Source organism: Notechis scutatus, chromosome 4 (genome assembly GCF_049901735.1).
Source record: "Notechis scutatus isolate UNSWTSFEM ecotype Mainland chromosome 4, rNotScu1.2, whole genome shotgun sequence".
In the NCBI taxonomy this organism is placed as follows: domain Eukaryota; kingdom Metazoa; phylum Chordata; class Lepidosauria; order Squamata; family Elapidae; genus Notechis; species Notechis scutatus.
In genome coordinates this window covers 168,486,425-168,502,837 of record NC_142012.1, presented here as the reverse complement: position 1 = coordinate 168,502,837, position 16,413 = coordinate 168,486,425, and the positions used below count along the sequence as shown (strand labels likewise).

Genomic DNA, 16,413 nt, shown 5'->3' with positions numbered 1-16,413 from the left:
TGAAAGAGTTAAATTTGGTGGACTTATGGAGAAGACTATACCCCGAAGAAAAGCAATTCACATTTTATTCTAACCCGCATCAAATATGGACACGAATTGATATGGCGTGGATGAATGGGGAAACAGCGAATGAGATAAATGGAATCGAAATTTTACCGAATGAATGGGCAGACCACAATCCAATTCAAATAACTTGGAAGGGTAGGAAAAAACCAAAGAAAAGATGGACATTAAACACCCAATTAATAAGAGAAAAAGAGTATACTAACAAACTTAAGGAGGAATTAAACTATTTTTTAAAGGAAAATGATAATGGTGTAACCTCGAAACAAAACATTTGGGATACATTGAAGGCAGTAATAAGAGGTATAACAATCTCTTATAATGCCAAGAGGAATAAGGAAAAATATGCTCAGCAAAATAAACTACAACAATAAATTATGGAATTAGAAACTCAATTACAAAAGATCCCTAAAGATCTAAGAGTACAAAATCAGATAATAACTGTTAAACATAATTCAAATTTAATTGAACAAGAGAAAATGATAATAAATTTGAAAACGACTAAACAAATCTACTTTGAGCATGCTAATAAGCCAGGAAGATGGTTATCTTATAAATTAAAAAAAAAGAAAGAAAAGAGATTGATCTACCAATTAATAGACGAGAAGGGCGACATACAACAAGAGATAGAACAGAAAAAAGACATTGCACACAAATACTTTGAAGAGTTATACAAAAAGGAAGAAGTTAATGAGGATAGAATAAGAAATTACTTAGATGAAATGAAAGATAAAGTAATCGGGGAAGAATTGATAGAATTATTAAATAAAGACATTAGTTGGTCCGAATTGAAATCAGCAATAGAGAATCAGGGGAATAATAAAACCCAGATGGGATCCCTGGAGAACTATATAAGGCAATTGCGGAACAAATTGGACCTCTTATGATGGAAGTGTTTAACGATGTCTTATTGGCAGCCAGAATGCCGGACTCATGGAGGGGAGCATTGATTTCGCTGATCCCAAAGGAGGAATCTGATCTTAGATATATTAACAACTACAGACCAATTTCACTCCTACACAGCGACTACAAAATATTTACCTCCATCATAGCTAACAGATTAAAACGAATTTTAAATTTGTATATACATGAAGACCAAAATGGATTTCTCCCGACTAGACAGATAAGGAATAATTTAAGAACAGTAGTAGATGTTTTAGAATTTTATGAAGCCCACCCCGAAAAACAAACTGCACTTATGTTTTTAGATGCAGAAAAGACATTCAATAATTTAAATAGGCAATTTCTAATTCAAAAAATTTATAATATGAATTTAGGCACTAAATTTGACATGGCCTGGATGAATGGCGAATTAGTAAATGAAATTAAAGAAAGCGAGATTTTACCAAATGAATGGGCCGACCACAACCCAATTCAAATAATTTGGAGAGGCAGAAGAAAACCAAAGAAAAGATGGACATTAAATACTCATTTAATAAACGAAGAAGAGTATATTAATAAGTTGAAAGAGGAACTAATTTTTTTTTAAAGGAAAATAATAATGAAACAACCTCGAAACAAAATATTTGGGACACAATGAAGGCAAGTATAAGAGGAATAACAATCTCTTATAATGCCGTGAGAAATAAAAGAAGGTATGCCCAACAAAGCAACCTACAACAAGAAATTAAGGATTTAGAAGCCCAACTACAAAAAAAAACCCCAAAAACCAAAGAACACAAAACCAGCTATTAACAACCAAACACAAATTGAAGCTACTCGAACAAGAAAAATTGGAGATAAACCTGACAATGACCAAACAAATCTATTTTGAGCATGCAAACAAACCAGGGAGATGGTTAGCCCACAAACTTAAAAAGGGGAAAGAAAAGAGACTGATACACCAACTAATGGATGAGACGGGCAATTTGCAACACGAGATAGAGAGGAAAAAAGAGATCACCCATAAATACTTTGGAAAATTATATAAAAAGGAAGAAATCAGTGAGGATAAAATAAGGAAATACCTAGAAGAAGCGAACGATAAAGCCATTGGAGAGGAATGGATAGAATTACTGAATAAAAATATTACATGGTCCGAATTGAAGTCAGCAATAGAGAAGCAAAGCAACAATAAATCGCCAGGACCAGATGGCAGAATTATATAAAATAATCATGGAACAAATTGGACCACTGATGTTGGAAGTATTTAACGAGGTACTCTTAGCAGCTAGGATGCCGGACTCGTGGAGGGGAGCTTTAATTTCGCTGACCCCGAAGGAGGATTTAGACCATAGATATATTAATAATTACAGACCGATCTCACTTCTAAACACAGATTACAAACTATTCTCTTCTATTATAGCTAATAGATTAAAACAAGTTCTAAATTCACATATTCACGAAGACCAAAATGGATTTCTCCCATTTCGACAAATTAAGAATAATCTAAGAACAGTGATATAGAATTTTATGAAGCCCACCCGGAGAAACAATTCGCATCTGTGTTTTTAGATGCTGAAAAAGCATTTGATAACCTAAATTGGCATTTTCTAATTCAAAAAATCTATAACATGAATCTCGGCACCAGATTTGAAAACATTATAACCACAATCTACGATACCCAACAGGCTAATATTCTAATAAATGGGGAACAAACTGGTCCAATAAAAATAGAAAAAGGGGTTAGACAGGGCTGCCCTCTCTCTCCTCTGCTCTTCATATTCACTCTAGAATCACTTTTGATGTGCATTAGGCAAAATTCGAGAATCAGAGGATTGAGAATTAAATCAGAAGAGTATAAAGTACAAGCGTTCGCTGATGATATGGTCTTCTTTTTGGAGGATCCTATAGAAAAAGGATATAACTTATTAGAAGAATTAGAACGATTTGGGGAAGTCGCAGGACTCAAAATTAATAGGAAAAAAACAAAATTAATGACCAAAAATCTAACAGAAGATCAGAATAAAGAGTTAGAGGCATCGATGGGAATACAGGTGACAAAAAAAGTCAAATATCTAGGAATATGGCTAACTCCACAAAGTAAATCACTTAAAGAAAACAATTACGACAAATTACTTCAACAAGCTAAGAAAGATTTAGAATCCTGGAGCAAGCTGCAGCTTTCTTTATTGGGTAGGATTGCTTCGATCAAGATGAATATACTACCAAAATTTCTATATTTATTTCAGACAATTCCAATCAAATTAAATAATTTTTTTTTTGTAGAATTAAATAAGATAACATTAAAATTTATTTGGCAAGGAAAAAAAGCTAGGATCAATGTAAAAGCTTTACAAGATCTGAAAAATAGAGGAGGATTAGCCCTCCCAAATTGGGAAATATACCATACGGCAGCTACCTTATTATGGCTAAAGGATTGGGTGAATCTAACCAATAAAAGAACTCTATTACTAGAAGGTCACGACATGCAGAGAGGGTGGCACGCCTTTTTGTGGGAAGTTGGGAAACCCAAGCAATCATATTTTCATAGGCATCTTATTAGGGACTCTCTATTAACCAATTGGAAAAAAGTACGCAAAAAACACTATCTAAAAATACCGATTTGGCTATCTCCAATGGAAGCAATAGTACACCCTAATAATTTGGACATCACAAAAATGATTAAATATAAAGATTTATTAGACCCACAAGGAAAACTGATAACATGACAAGAATTACAAGAGCGAGGATTTACAATTGATCAGTGGGTATACCTTCAAATTCGCAGTAGATACAAACAAGACATTAAAGAATTTGGAATCTATAACAAATTGTAGATCTTAGACAAAATTTTATTAGGACCAAACAAAAAAAATATATCTAAATTTTACAAACATTTATTGGAAATAGAATTAGAACAAGAGATAGTCAAAGGAAATATGACAGCTTGGAGCAGAAATGTGGGACGGAGCATTACTCTATCAGAATGGGAAAAGATTTGGAATAGGAACAACAAGATCACAAAATCAGCAGCGTACAAAGAAAATTCATATAAAATGTTCTACAGATGGCACCTGCCCCCTTCGAGGTTGGCGAAAATGCACCCCAACACGAGCCCAAAATGCTGGAAATGCAAAAACATAGAAGGTACCTTCTTCCACATGTGGTGGTCATGCAAGGAAACTCAGAAATATTGGCAAAAAATTAGGTATTGGCTGGAGGAGATAACTAAGGAACAAACTGAATACAAACCAGAGTCCTTCCTCTTAGGGATTTTTGATAAACAATTATTAAAAAAACAAAGTATATGATAATCCATATCTTAACCACGGCCAGTGCTGGAAATTACCTTCCATTCCCACCGAACAGATGATTATCCAGAAAATTTTAGAGTGTGCCGAAATGGATAAATTAACCCTAGCACTAAAAAATAAAGAATCCTCAACCTATTATAACAACTGGAATCCTTGGTATAATTGGCTAAATCAAAGATTGACCACTGTGAAGAGAACTATAGCCAAGGGCAACCTAAGTAGAGATATCGATAAGTTCTGCCTATGGCACATTTGAAGAAGAAAGGATCTTACAGACCGTTACAAAAGACATGGTTTCATTTTAAATGTTTTCCTTTCTTTATTTCCCCCTTCTCCCATGTTTTCTCCTTTTCCCCCCATTTCTTTCTTCCCTTTCTTTTCTGGCCTCTGTCAAGGCCTGTTCCTTTTTTTCTGTGTATATTTTGTAGACGTGTTGTTTTTAAGGGTAAAATTAATAAAGTTTGTTTAAAAAAAAAATTTAGAGACGGAAAACTAAAAACTTACTTCAAAGTTCCTTCCCCCCTTTTTTATTCCCCTTTCTCTGTATACATTTGTTCAATTTTTTTCTTCTTTTTTCCTTACTATTTAGCGTTATGATGAACTATCTCTCCTTCCTTATTCTCTCTTTATAATGATTATAAATATGCATACTGAGTAATGGAATATTGATTGTTGTATTAGATTGTTAAATAATTGAACTAATTGATTTATTAATAATAGTGATAATTATACTCTGACTAGATATATAGGGAAAATAGTAAGAACATTAAGTACTATTTAATTAATAAGTACAGGGTTTCATATATTAATATTACAATTTATTGTGTGACCACAATTAATCTACTTGGGACGAATGTAATATTGTTTGTGTTTAAGAATATTTAATATTTAAGATAAGGTTAGATAAATATACATATATATTTATAATATTTAAATATAGTTGGATTTGATATAATATTTATTATATATATATTTATTACATGAAGTGAAGTATAGAGGTTGAGCACAGACCTTACAAAATTATATATGTGATTTAGAATTTGGATCTAAAATAATATATATACTTCAGTAACCAGTTAAGAACACAGCTACCTAGCAGATAGATAGATTAAGTAATTAGATACCGGTCAATCCTAATACAGAGATTATATCACTGAATGTTAATTTGGGATAATATAATTAATATAGTTCATCAACAGAAACAAATCTTAAAAGAAATGACTTCCACAACTACTACAGCTCTGAAAACTGGAAGAAAGGCCACCCCGACATTAACAACTATGTTGGCAACAGCTTCGCCCATGGCACAAAAAAACCATAGAAGAAATATTACCAGTGGAGAAACAAGCCAATATTTCGAATGCCAACATCCAATCAATTTTGCTGACTTTACAGGAATCAATGACGAAGCTGCAAGAAACAATGATGAAAAACCATAACGAGACGAGAGCAGATATCAATGAACTAAAAGAGGAGATGGGGAAATTAAAAGCAGAAATGAAAGCAGACATCTCTAAAGTAGAGGACAAAGTTGGAATATTACAGCAGGCCTTGGAGAAAAATGAAGCAACAATAAAAGAGGTAGAGAAAAGGACTGAACGAACCGAAAGGAAATTAGAAAGGGTAGATGAAGAATTAAAGAATGTGAGTAAAGAAATGGAGGACTCACTGGTCTACCTAGAGATGGACAAGGCGGCTACATACTTGAGATTCCAAAATGTAGTGGAATCCAAAGAAGACCTGGAACAACTAATGGCGGGAATACTGGCTGGATTATTGGAAAAGGATAAAGATGACATCTTAAGGGAGTTTGATGAAGTTTATAGGATTAGCACTAATTATGCGAGATGCCACAAATGCCCAAGAGAAGTCCATATACAATTTACGAGAAGGAGTGTCCGGGATATCATATATAGGATGTCCAGAGATGAAACAATCACGTAGAAAGGTAAAGAAGTCTTGATTCTCAAACAAATACCAAGAAGAGTAAGAGAACAAAGACGAGACTACAAGTTCTTAGCAGCTTACTTAAATCAGAAAATAATCACATTTAAATGGCTAATGCCAGAGGGGATGTTAGTTTTTTGGAACGAAAGGAAAATTAAAATAGACTCCATGGAAAAGGCCCAGGAATTTTATGAGCGATTAGTAGGTCTGGAAGACCAGAGCAGTAAGGAGGAACTGGAAACAAACTCCCAGGAAGATCAAGGCTATCGTAAGAACAGAGATGGAACTTTAGGAAATCAAGGAAATACTCATCTACATCAGGAGAGAGAAGAAAGTAGGACACATTGTCAGGCACAAGGAGAGACCGGAGCCATTACAAGACAAAGAGCAAAAGAGAATTAATTAAATGGAAGAAGAAAAGAAACTACTATCAATTAATATAAATGGTTTAAACTCAGCGATAAAAAGGAAAAGGATAATAACTAAACTAATCAAACAAAATGCTGATATAATATGCCTACAAGAAACTCATATAAAGAAAACAGATGAAAAATACCTAGAATGTCTGAAATTAGGGAAGTTATTTACCGCACCAGCAGACACGGGGAAAAAAGAAAGGGATTGCAGTATACGTTAAAGAGGATTTGAAAGCAGATTTAATATGGTCAGATTCTGAGGGAAGAACTCTGGTTTTGCAGATCTGGATTAATGCCATCCCAATTCTTTTAGTGGTAATCTACACCCCGAACGGAGATCAAAAAGAGTTTTTTAAGCATCTTTATGGAAAAATAGTAGGATTGGAAAAAAGAAATATTTGTATCATAGGAGATTTCAACTCTATTGCTGATTATCAAAAAGACCACAGTAATGGGGGGAAGAATAAAGGGGGGAAAAGAGAGCTTCCCAAGATATGTAGGGAAATGATGAAGGAGTTAAATTTGATTGATATATGGAGAAGATCACATCCCAAGGAAAAACAATTCACATTCTACTCAAATCCACATCAAATATGGACACGAATTGACATGGCATGGATGAATGGGGAAATAGCAAATGAGATAAAAGGGATTGAAATTTTACCTAATGAATGGGCAGACCATAATCCAATTCAGATAATATGGAAGGGTAGGGAAAAACCAAAGAAAAGATGGACGTTAAATACTCAATTAATAAAAGAAAAAGAATATACTAACAAACTCAAGGAGGAATTAAATTATTTCTTAAAGGAAAATGATAATGGAGTAACTACGAAACAAAACATTTGGGATACAATGAAGGCAGTAATAAGAGGTATAACAATCTCTTATAATGCCAAGTGGAATAAGGAAAAATATGCCCAGCAAAATAACTTACAACAAAAAATTAAGGAACTAGAAATTCAATTACAGAGTACCCCAAAGGATTCAAAATTGCAAAATCAGATAATAATAGCTAAACATAAATTGAATTTAATTGAACAAGAGAAAATGATTATAAATTTGAATACGACTAGACAAACTTATTTTGAGCATGCTAATAAGCCAGGAAGATGGCTATCTTACAAACTAAAAAAAAGGAAAGAAAAGAGATTGATATACCAGCTAATAGATGGAAAGAGGGATATACAACAGGAGATAGAACAGAAAAAAGAAATTGCCCATAAGTATTTTGAAGAGTTATATAAAAAGGAAGAAGTTACTGAAGATAGAATAAGAAACTATTTAGATGAAGTAAAGGATAAAGCAATTGCGGAAGAAATGGTAGAACTATTAAACAAAGACATCACTTGGTTGGAATTGAAATCAGCAATAGAGAACCAGAAAAACAATAAATCCCCGGGACCAGATGGGATTCCAGGGGAGCTGTACAAGGCAATAGCAGAACAAAAAGGACCTCTTATGGTGGAAGTTTTTAATGACGTCTTATTGGCAGCCAGGATGCCGGACTCATGAAGGGGGGCATTGATTTCGCTGATCCCGAAGGAGGATTCGGATCCCCGATATATAAACAATTTATAAGCTGATTTCACTGTTAAACACTGACTACAAAATATTCACTTCTATTAGAGCAAGTAGACGAAAAAGAATGTTAAATGAGCATATATATATAATACTTAGGAATATGGTTGACAGCACATTGTAAGACACTTAAGGAAAATAATTATGATAAATTGATGCAACAGGTAAAAAAGGATTTAGAAACATGGGGAAGCTGCAACTTTCATTATTAGGCAGGATTGCTGCCATTAAAATGAATATTCTTCCAAAATTTCTATATCTATTTCAGACGATCCCAATTAAAGTACACATTTTTTTTGAAGAACTTAATAAAATAACTATTAAATTTATTTGGCAAGGGAAAAAAACCTAGAATAAATTTAAAGGCAATGCAGGATATGAAGAGCAGGGGAGGGCTGGCACTTCCAAATTGGGAGTTGTATTATATTGCTGCCTCTTTAGTATGGTTGAAGGAATGGCTGAATTTAACTAACAAGGGAATATTATTTTTAGAAGGCCATGACTTGCAAAGGGGGTGGCATGCTTTTATATGGGATGTAGGGAAAACTAGCCGGAAATATTTCCACAGACACCTAATCAGAGACTCATTATTAACTAATTGGAAGAAAATACGGAAAAAACATTATTTAAAAGTACCAATTTGGATTTCAACAATGGAGGCGATGATTCACCCAAATAATCTGGATATCATTAAAATGATTAAATATAAGGACCTATTGGATACACAAGGAAATTTGAAATCGCGGCAAGAACTTCAAGAGCGGGGACTAAAAATTGATCAGTGGGCATATCTTCAAATTCAAAGTAGACATAAACAGGACAAGAAAGAATTCGGAATTAACAATAAACTCCAGCAATTAGATAAAATTTTATTAGGATCAGGCAAAAAAAATATAACAAATTTTTATAATTATTTATTAGAAGTAGAATTAGAAGAAGAAATTGTAAAAGGAAACATGATAGCCTGGAGTAGGAATGTAGGACGTAGCATCACCCTAACAGAATGGGAAAAGGTCTGGGGTAGAAATAATAAGGTTACAAAATCGGTAGCATACAAAGAAAATGCCTATAAAATGTTTTATAGATGGCACCTTCCTCCTTCGAGATTAGCGAAGATGCACCCCAATATGAGTCCACATTGCTGGAAATGATAAAAAAAAAGAGGGAACTTTTTTCCATATGTGGTGGTCCTGTACAGAAGCTCAAAAATATTGGCAGAAAATTACAAATTGGCTGGAAGAAATGACAAGAGAACAGATCGAATACAAACCAGAGTCCTTTCTGTTAGGGATCTTTGATAAACAAATATCAAAAAAAGTGAAATATACAATGATACACATTTTGACAGCGGCCAGATTGGCTTTTGCCCAATGTTGGAAGCAGCCTCATGTTCCATCAGAGGAGATGATCATTCAAAAAATTTCAAGTTGTGCAGAAATGGACAAATTAACTTTGGCATTAAAAAATAAAGACACCTCAATATACTACAACAGCTGGAACTGCTGGTACAAATGGATAGACCAAAGATAGACTTCACACTAAAAGGCAAAAGAGGATAGGAAAAAACCATAATAGTGATACACAGATATATGTAAGGATTAGGTGTGTGTATATGGCATAAATTAAGGACAAAAAAAAAAAGAGGTCTTACAAACTGTTGAAGATGAGAATGTTTTTAATTGTTTTCTAGTTTTTCTTTCTATTTTCTTCTCCCTTTTTTTCTCTCTCTTTTTTTTCATTTGTGTATGTGTTGTCAGTTTGTTTTAATTGTAAAATCAATAAAATTTATTTATAAATAAATAAATGAATAAACAAATTTCAAAAATTCATTTGGCAGAAGAAAAAAGCTAGGATAAAATATAAATTACTACAAGACAGTAGAAATAAAGGAGGTTTTGGTCTCCCAGAATTTGAACTATACTGTCAGGCAGCAATAGCTACATGGTTTAAAGATTGGATTAATCTGACAGATAAAAGGATATTAACAATAGGGGTTTTTGACTTGGCTGGCATGCGTTTATTTGGGATGGGAAGAGTAAATGTCATTCTTACTTTCAAAGACATTGGGTGAGAGATACCTTGCTAAAAAATTATATGATAAAATAGTGGAGACAGGACAGGCTAATATATGCTTGGTCAGGGACTTTAATGCCATAGTTGATAGTGAAAAAGATTATATTGGCAAAGAACAAAAAATAAAAATAAAAAAGAAGAACTGTCTACCAAAACCATTCTTTGACTTAGTACAAGAAACTAACCTAGAGGATATATGGTGGAAAAGCCACCCAAATGAAGAAGAGTATACATTCTATTCAAACCCCAACCATTCGTGGTCCCAAATTGGCATGGTGTGGACAAATAAGACAATTGGAAATGAAATATCCAAAGTAGAAATAATGCCCAATATATGGGCAGACCACAACCCATTAAAAATTACCTGGAAAGGACAAAGGAAACAGAAAATGAGATGGACGCTAAACAGACAAGTCCTAAACAAAAAAGAATTTATACAAAAAATGAAAAATGATTTGGAAATATTTTTCAGTGTAAATTGAAAGGACCACACTAATTTGCAGAATTTATGGGATACAGCAAAAGCTTTTATGAGATGGGTATCAACAGCTCATACAATTAGAAAAAAACAAGATAGAAACAACAAAACGAACTACAGATGAAAATTAAAGAACTAGAACACAGACTTCAAAAGGATCCAAAGAATGAGACAATTAAAAAAGAATGAAGACTAGACATAATTAAACTTAACAGAAGAAAGAGCACAAAACCTAAAATCTATAAAACAAAACTTTTTTGAATCAGCTAACAAACCAGGTAGATGGCTAGCACATAAACTAAAAGTAGAAAAGGAAAAAATAATAATCCAACAACTGAAAGATAAAGAAGGAAATATCTGTTGCCAAATGAAGGGAAAAAACACATCGCATTAAGCTATGTTGATGAGCTATACAAACAAAGAGTGTAAGCTCTCCACGCAGAAAGTCCTGGGCTGGTTTGCAAAGCCAATACATGGAGAGGGGGATTACGTGGAAGAGAAATACCCTGAAGATACAACTTGCTTCTCTCCTCCCAAATGCCACTCCAGCGGGGGAAGAAAACCTTTCCAAGGGACAGCCGATTTCTTTGCATTTTCTTTCGGACCAAATTATTTTAAACCTCCAGGCAAGCTGCCAAAAATGGGACAAAACTTCTCCCTCGACTTGAGGGCCATCCTGAACTGGATAAAAATGGAATATGAGAAGCCCAGAATCTTGATTGCTGAAAACGGTGGTTCACCAACAAAGATGTGAAAACAGAAGATACTACGGCTATTGCCGTAATGAAGACCTTTGTTAATATGGCTTTGCAAGCTGTTAAATACGATCGGATCAATGTCTTTGGTTATACGTGTTGGTCTCTTGGGGGAATCTGAATGGCAACAGGCCTTCAACAACTGGCGAGGTTTGCTTCACATAGATTTTGATAGTGAGGAGAAGGAGTGGATCCCCAAATCATCGGCATTTTATTATAAGCAAATCATGCAGGAGAAAGGATTTCCCACAGAAGAATCAACTAGAATTCATCAGAACTCTTTAGGATTTCTTCTGGCGCCACAGAATCAGTTATCAAGGCAGAATCCATCGCTTCTCCTCCTCAGTTCTGTCAACCTCTATCTCTGGAATGTCTCTGTAGAGGGAAAATTCTACCAGGGGAAGGGAGTGACATTGAAAAACTGGCCAGTTCAGTGTATGGACTTCATCAGCATCAAAACAAACTTGCTATCAACAGCTATCAAAAATGAAGGTCACTCATTATAGGTTCACCTTCGATTGGTCGCTGCTCCCCCCCAGGGGCGACACCTCGTCCCTTGACCACCATGTCCAATGGTATTACCGGTTTCTGGTTAGTGAGATCCTCAAACTCAACATGAAGCCTGTGCTCATCTTGCACTATCCGACCCAACTGCCATTATTAAGCCTGCCGGACCCTTTACTGCAACACGGCAGATGGTTGAATCAATCCACCGTCCCGGCGTTTAGAACTTATGCTGAAAAGTCTTCCAGGAATTTGGAGACCTGATTAAATTCTGGATCACCCGTAATGAGCCGCATCGGTTCAGCGACATTTACAACAGCAGCAGCAGTGACACTTATCAAGCAGCTCACCATTTGTTGAGCACTAATGCCGTGGTTTGGCAGGGAAACGATAAGCAATATCGGTGTCGAGCCCCACTTGGGATCACACGTGACACATCGGCGATATACCGTTTTCAATTGCTCGGATTGTGCGAGGTTTGCCAGATGCTTTGAACTGTGAAGAGGCGATTCCATCTGTGCGTCAGCTAGGTGGACGTGTCCAGTCACTTTGGACTGTGTGCGGTGGCGCCCTGATGACGTTAGAGGAGTGACATCTGGAGTAACCGCAATGAATTGTATACACAGCCGATGACGAGGATAGCCGGATAACCGAGAGGAGGACTACCTGACAGATGACAGCACAAGCACAAAACACTGGGGGAGGGTTGGTGGAAAGTATCACGGGTCACGGTGGTGGAATGGTACTAAGGGATAATGAAGCAGGATAAGTATACGGGATGCTGGCTTGTCAGGGGTAGCTCCGGATATTGCAATGGGGTTAATTCCACATATTGGAGAATGCTCAGAGTTGCATTTAAACAGACTTGTCATCGCTTCTTGTTGTCCCTGACTGCGAAAGAATAAGGACCATTTTGCTAGCCTGTAAGGACTTGCTTGGCGTTTGTTACCTCGTTGGAACAGCTGACCCCAGAGTAGCTGAGAATCCGTCTTTCCAGCAGGGCCAGGTGTCTCGCTCTCCCTGCACTGTGATTGGGCAGAATCCACTAACCCGCATTTCACTAGCCAATCGGTTCCTCCAGTTTGAAATGGCCTGGCTTTCAGATCCTCTGCTGAAGACGGCTGACCATCCACTGCCCATGAGAAAATATCTGAGTTAGAAAAACTGCAAAGGCCTTTCCGCTTCATTTTTGCCTTTTTTCACAGAGGAGGAGAAGCAGAGGGTCAGAGGGGCTGCTTATTTCATCGCCGTGAATCATTTCACCACTCGATTTGTGGCCCACCAGTCAAAGAACGGGAGTCGGTACGAATTGGATCAGGACATACAACTCGTGCATGATTTCACCTGCCTAGTTTCCCCCGTTCGCTCCGCGGTGGTGCCTTGGGGGCTATGCAAAGTCCTGAACTGGATCGATTGGCATTATGGTGATATGGATATTTATCTCACCGTTAGTGGGATCGAGGATCAATCTAGTGACAAACGATGAGGCTCCGTAAATACTACATTGAAAAGTACTTGCAGGAATCTTTTAAAATGGATTGAATCAATCCACTATCTGGGCGTTTAGAACTTACGCCAAAAAGTGCTTCCAGGAATTTGGAGACCTGGTTAAATTCTGGATTAAATTAATGAGCTGAATCAGTCTGGGGACATTTAGAACAGTAGCAGACAAAGAATGAGGTCCGTAAATACTATAAGCTTTTAAAGCTTACCATATCGACAAAGTCAACCTCAAAAGCTACTGTTGTGGCCCACCCGTGGCTGGTGGAGCTGGCAGCAGAATCAGGCAGTAGTGAGGAGGTTGGGGAGGAATTCGGGCCATTCCTGGAGGCTGAGGAAGGCTTGGATGAGGGCTCTGCATCAGAGGCAGAGATGGGGCCAGGGGAGGCTAGCAGTCATCAGGTGCCTTCAGGCTCGGACAGCAATGAGGTGGGGGAGCTTCTGGAACTGGATCTCAACCTGCGTATGCACAGTGCTGCCAAAAGGAAGGCACAGTTAAGAACTCAGGGTCAACGTGAGAGTAAAGCCACAAATGGACAATGAATGGCCCCTCCCAACAGGATTAAAAAAAGGAGCAAAAGGGGAGGGAGCTATTGAAAGAAACAACTCGCTCTTTCATTCGTCCGTCTGTTTGTTCCAGCCTTGTGAGGATTTGTCTGTATAACCCAGTCCTTCCCTGTCAGCACTGAGTGTGGAATTTTACCGGGCAGCGTTCCAGGATCGATGAAAGGTCTGAGCTCATTAGTCTACCTTCTCAAGACTGTTTGCCAAGCCGTTGCCTGACTGTGAATGAAATAAATTCATATTAATGTAATAAAAGAGTTATTTTTCCAGGACTCATAATTGACTTTTGGGGGAGGCCTAGGACAGAACAGAAGGTGGAGGAATGGAGTCGAAGAAAAGGCCACCACTAGAGGGCGCAGTTGTTGGGCTGTGGTGCTGCCCTCTGGTGACTGGATGAGGCTCATTCAAAAGCCTGGCATAATTATGACCAACATTTTCAACCCCAACCGACAGGTTTTTTATCAATCACATTGGGATCTCACTGGACTGAACCAAACAGAATCAACAATGAATCAGATATTGAACAATGTAAGCTGTCCACGCAGAAAGTCCTGGGCTGGTTTGCAAAGCCAATAGATGGAGAGGGTGATTACCTGGAAGAGCTTAAGATACAACTTGCCTCTCTCCTCCCAAATGCCACTCCAGCGGGGGAAGAAAACCTTTCAAAGGGACAGCCGATTTCTTTGCATTTTCTTTCGGGTCAAATTATTTTAAACCTCCAGGCAAGCTGCCAAAAATGGGACAAAACTTCTCCCTCGACTTGAGGGCCATCCTGAACTGGATCAAAGTGGAATATGAGAAGGCCAGAATCTTGATTGCTGAAAATGGTGGTTCATCAAACAAAGATGTGAAAACAGAAGATACTACGGCTATTGCCGTAATGAAGACCTTTGTTAATATGGCTTTGCAAGCTGCTAAATACGACTGGAACGATGTCTTTGGTTATACGTGTTGGTCTCTTGGGGGAATCTGAATGGCAACAGGCCTTCAACAACCGGCGAGGTTTGTTTCACATAGATTTTAATAGTGAGGAGAAGGAGTGGATCCCCAAATCATCGGCATTTTATTATAAGCAAATCATGCAGGAGAACGGATTTCCCGCAGAAGAATCAACTAGAATTCTTCAGAACTCTTTAGGATTTCTTCTGGCGCCACAGAATCAGTTATCAAGGCAGAATCCATCGCTTCTCCTCCTCAGTTCTCTGACCTCAACCTCTATCTCTGGAACGTCTCTGGAGAGGGAAAATTCTACCAGGAGAAGGGAGTGACGTCGAAAAACTGGCCAGTTCAGTGTATGGACTTCATCAGCATCAAAACAAACCTGCTATCAACAGCTATCAAAAATGAAGGTCACTCATACCAGCACCACAGAATGCTGCTGTCCTTCCTGATGAGGTTCATCCATGAATGTTTGGAGGATATATTGATGTTAACCTGGTTGATGGCAGAGGCATAGCACAACCAGCTGCAAATGCTAACGACACTTGGTTAATTAGCCTTCTTCAGGTTATTATTTCAATGTCCCCGCAAGGAGCCTCCATAAGAATCTCCGGAATAAACCAATTGGCTTTGGGTGTTGCAATAGTAACTAGTGGTGGGAATATAACTAATGGTAGACTGCGGAGAATTGTCCAAAGTGTTGCAAGAGAAACCATGATCGATCAAATTGACATTACACGGGATATGGTCCTTAGAGGATGGGATTTCCTATCTATGTACTGGAATAGAGCAGCTGGGGCCATTGGTCACAACTTTCAAATGATGTTTGCAACATTGGGTAATGAGGATCGAGGTATTAGTCTCCGATTCGCTCTTATGTGTGAACAAACTGAATATAAAATGCTCACCGCTACTGTCACTAGTGGAAAGGCAATCCATGGCTTTCGTGACTTTCCCTGGGAAAACCTGAATCTTTTGATAATGGGCATCACAGGAATGAATGAGTTGAGAGCTGTTGAAAATTACTTGGATTTTATCGCCCCTAACTTACCTCCAGCCCCCGGATAAGGAGTTGCACCTCTGCCTCCTGGACCTGGAGGACACTGGGCCGGGTGGGAGTTCTCTTTGCAAAGAGACCATAATGCAGCTTTTACAATTGCAAGATTTCCCAAGCTCTTATATACTGCCCTTCAGTTTTCTAGTTTAGCCGGAGGAAACCAATCCCTCAGACGGTACCAAGGCCTTGATAATCATGTTGTCTCAGCCAAGAATATTATTGACCATTGGATTCAAGCTTACATTACTGACAGAGCCAGATGCGATTGAGAAAATATCTGAGTTAGAAAAACTGCAAAGGCCTTTCCGCTTCATTTTTGCCTTTTTTCACAGAGGAGGAG

General features: G+C 37.4%; 1 pseudogene; it reads left to right on the top strand.

The window, feature by feature from the left end:
• The first annotated feature begins 10,770 nt into the window (after positions 1 to 10,770).
• LOC113432178 (beta-klotho pseudogene) lies at positions 10,771 to 13,555 on the top strand (annotated as a pseudogene).
• The last annotated feature ends 2,858 nt before the right edge of the window (positions 13,556 to 16,413 follow it).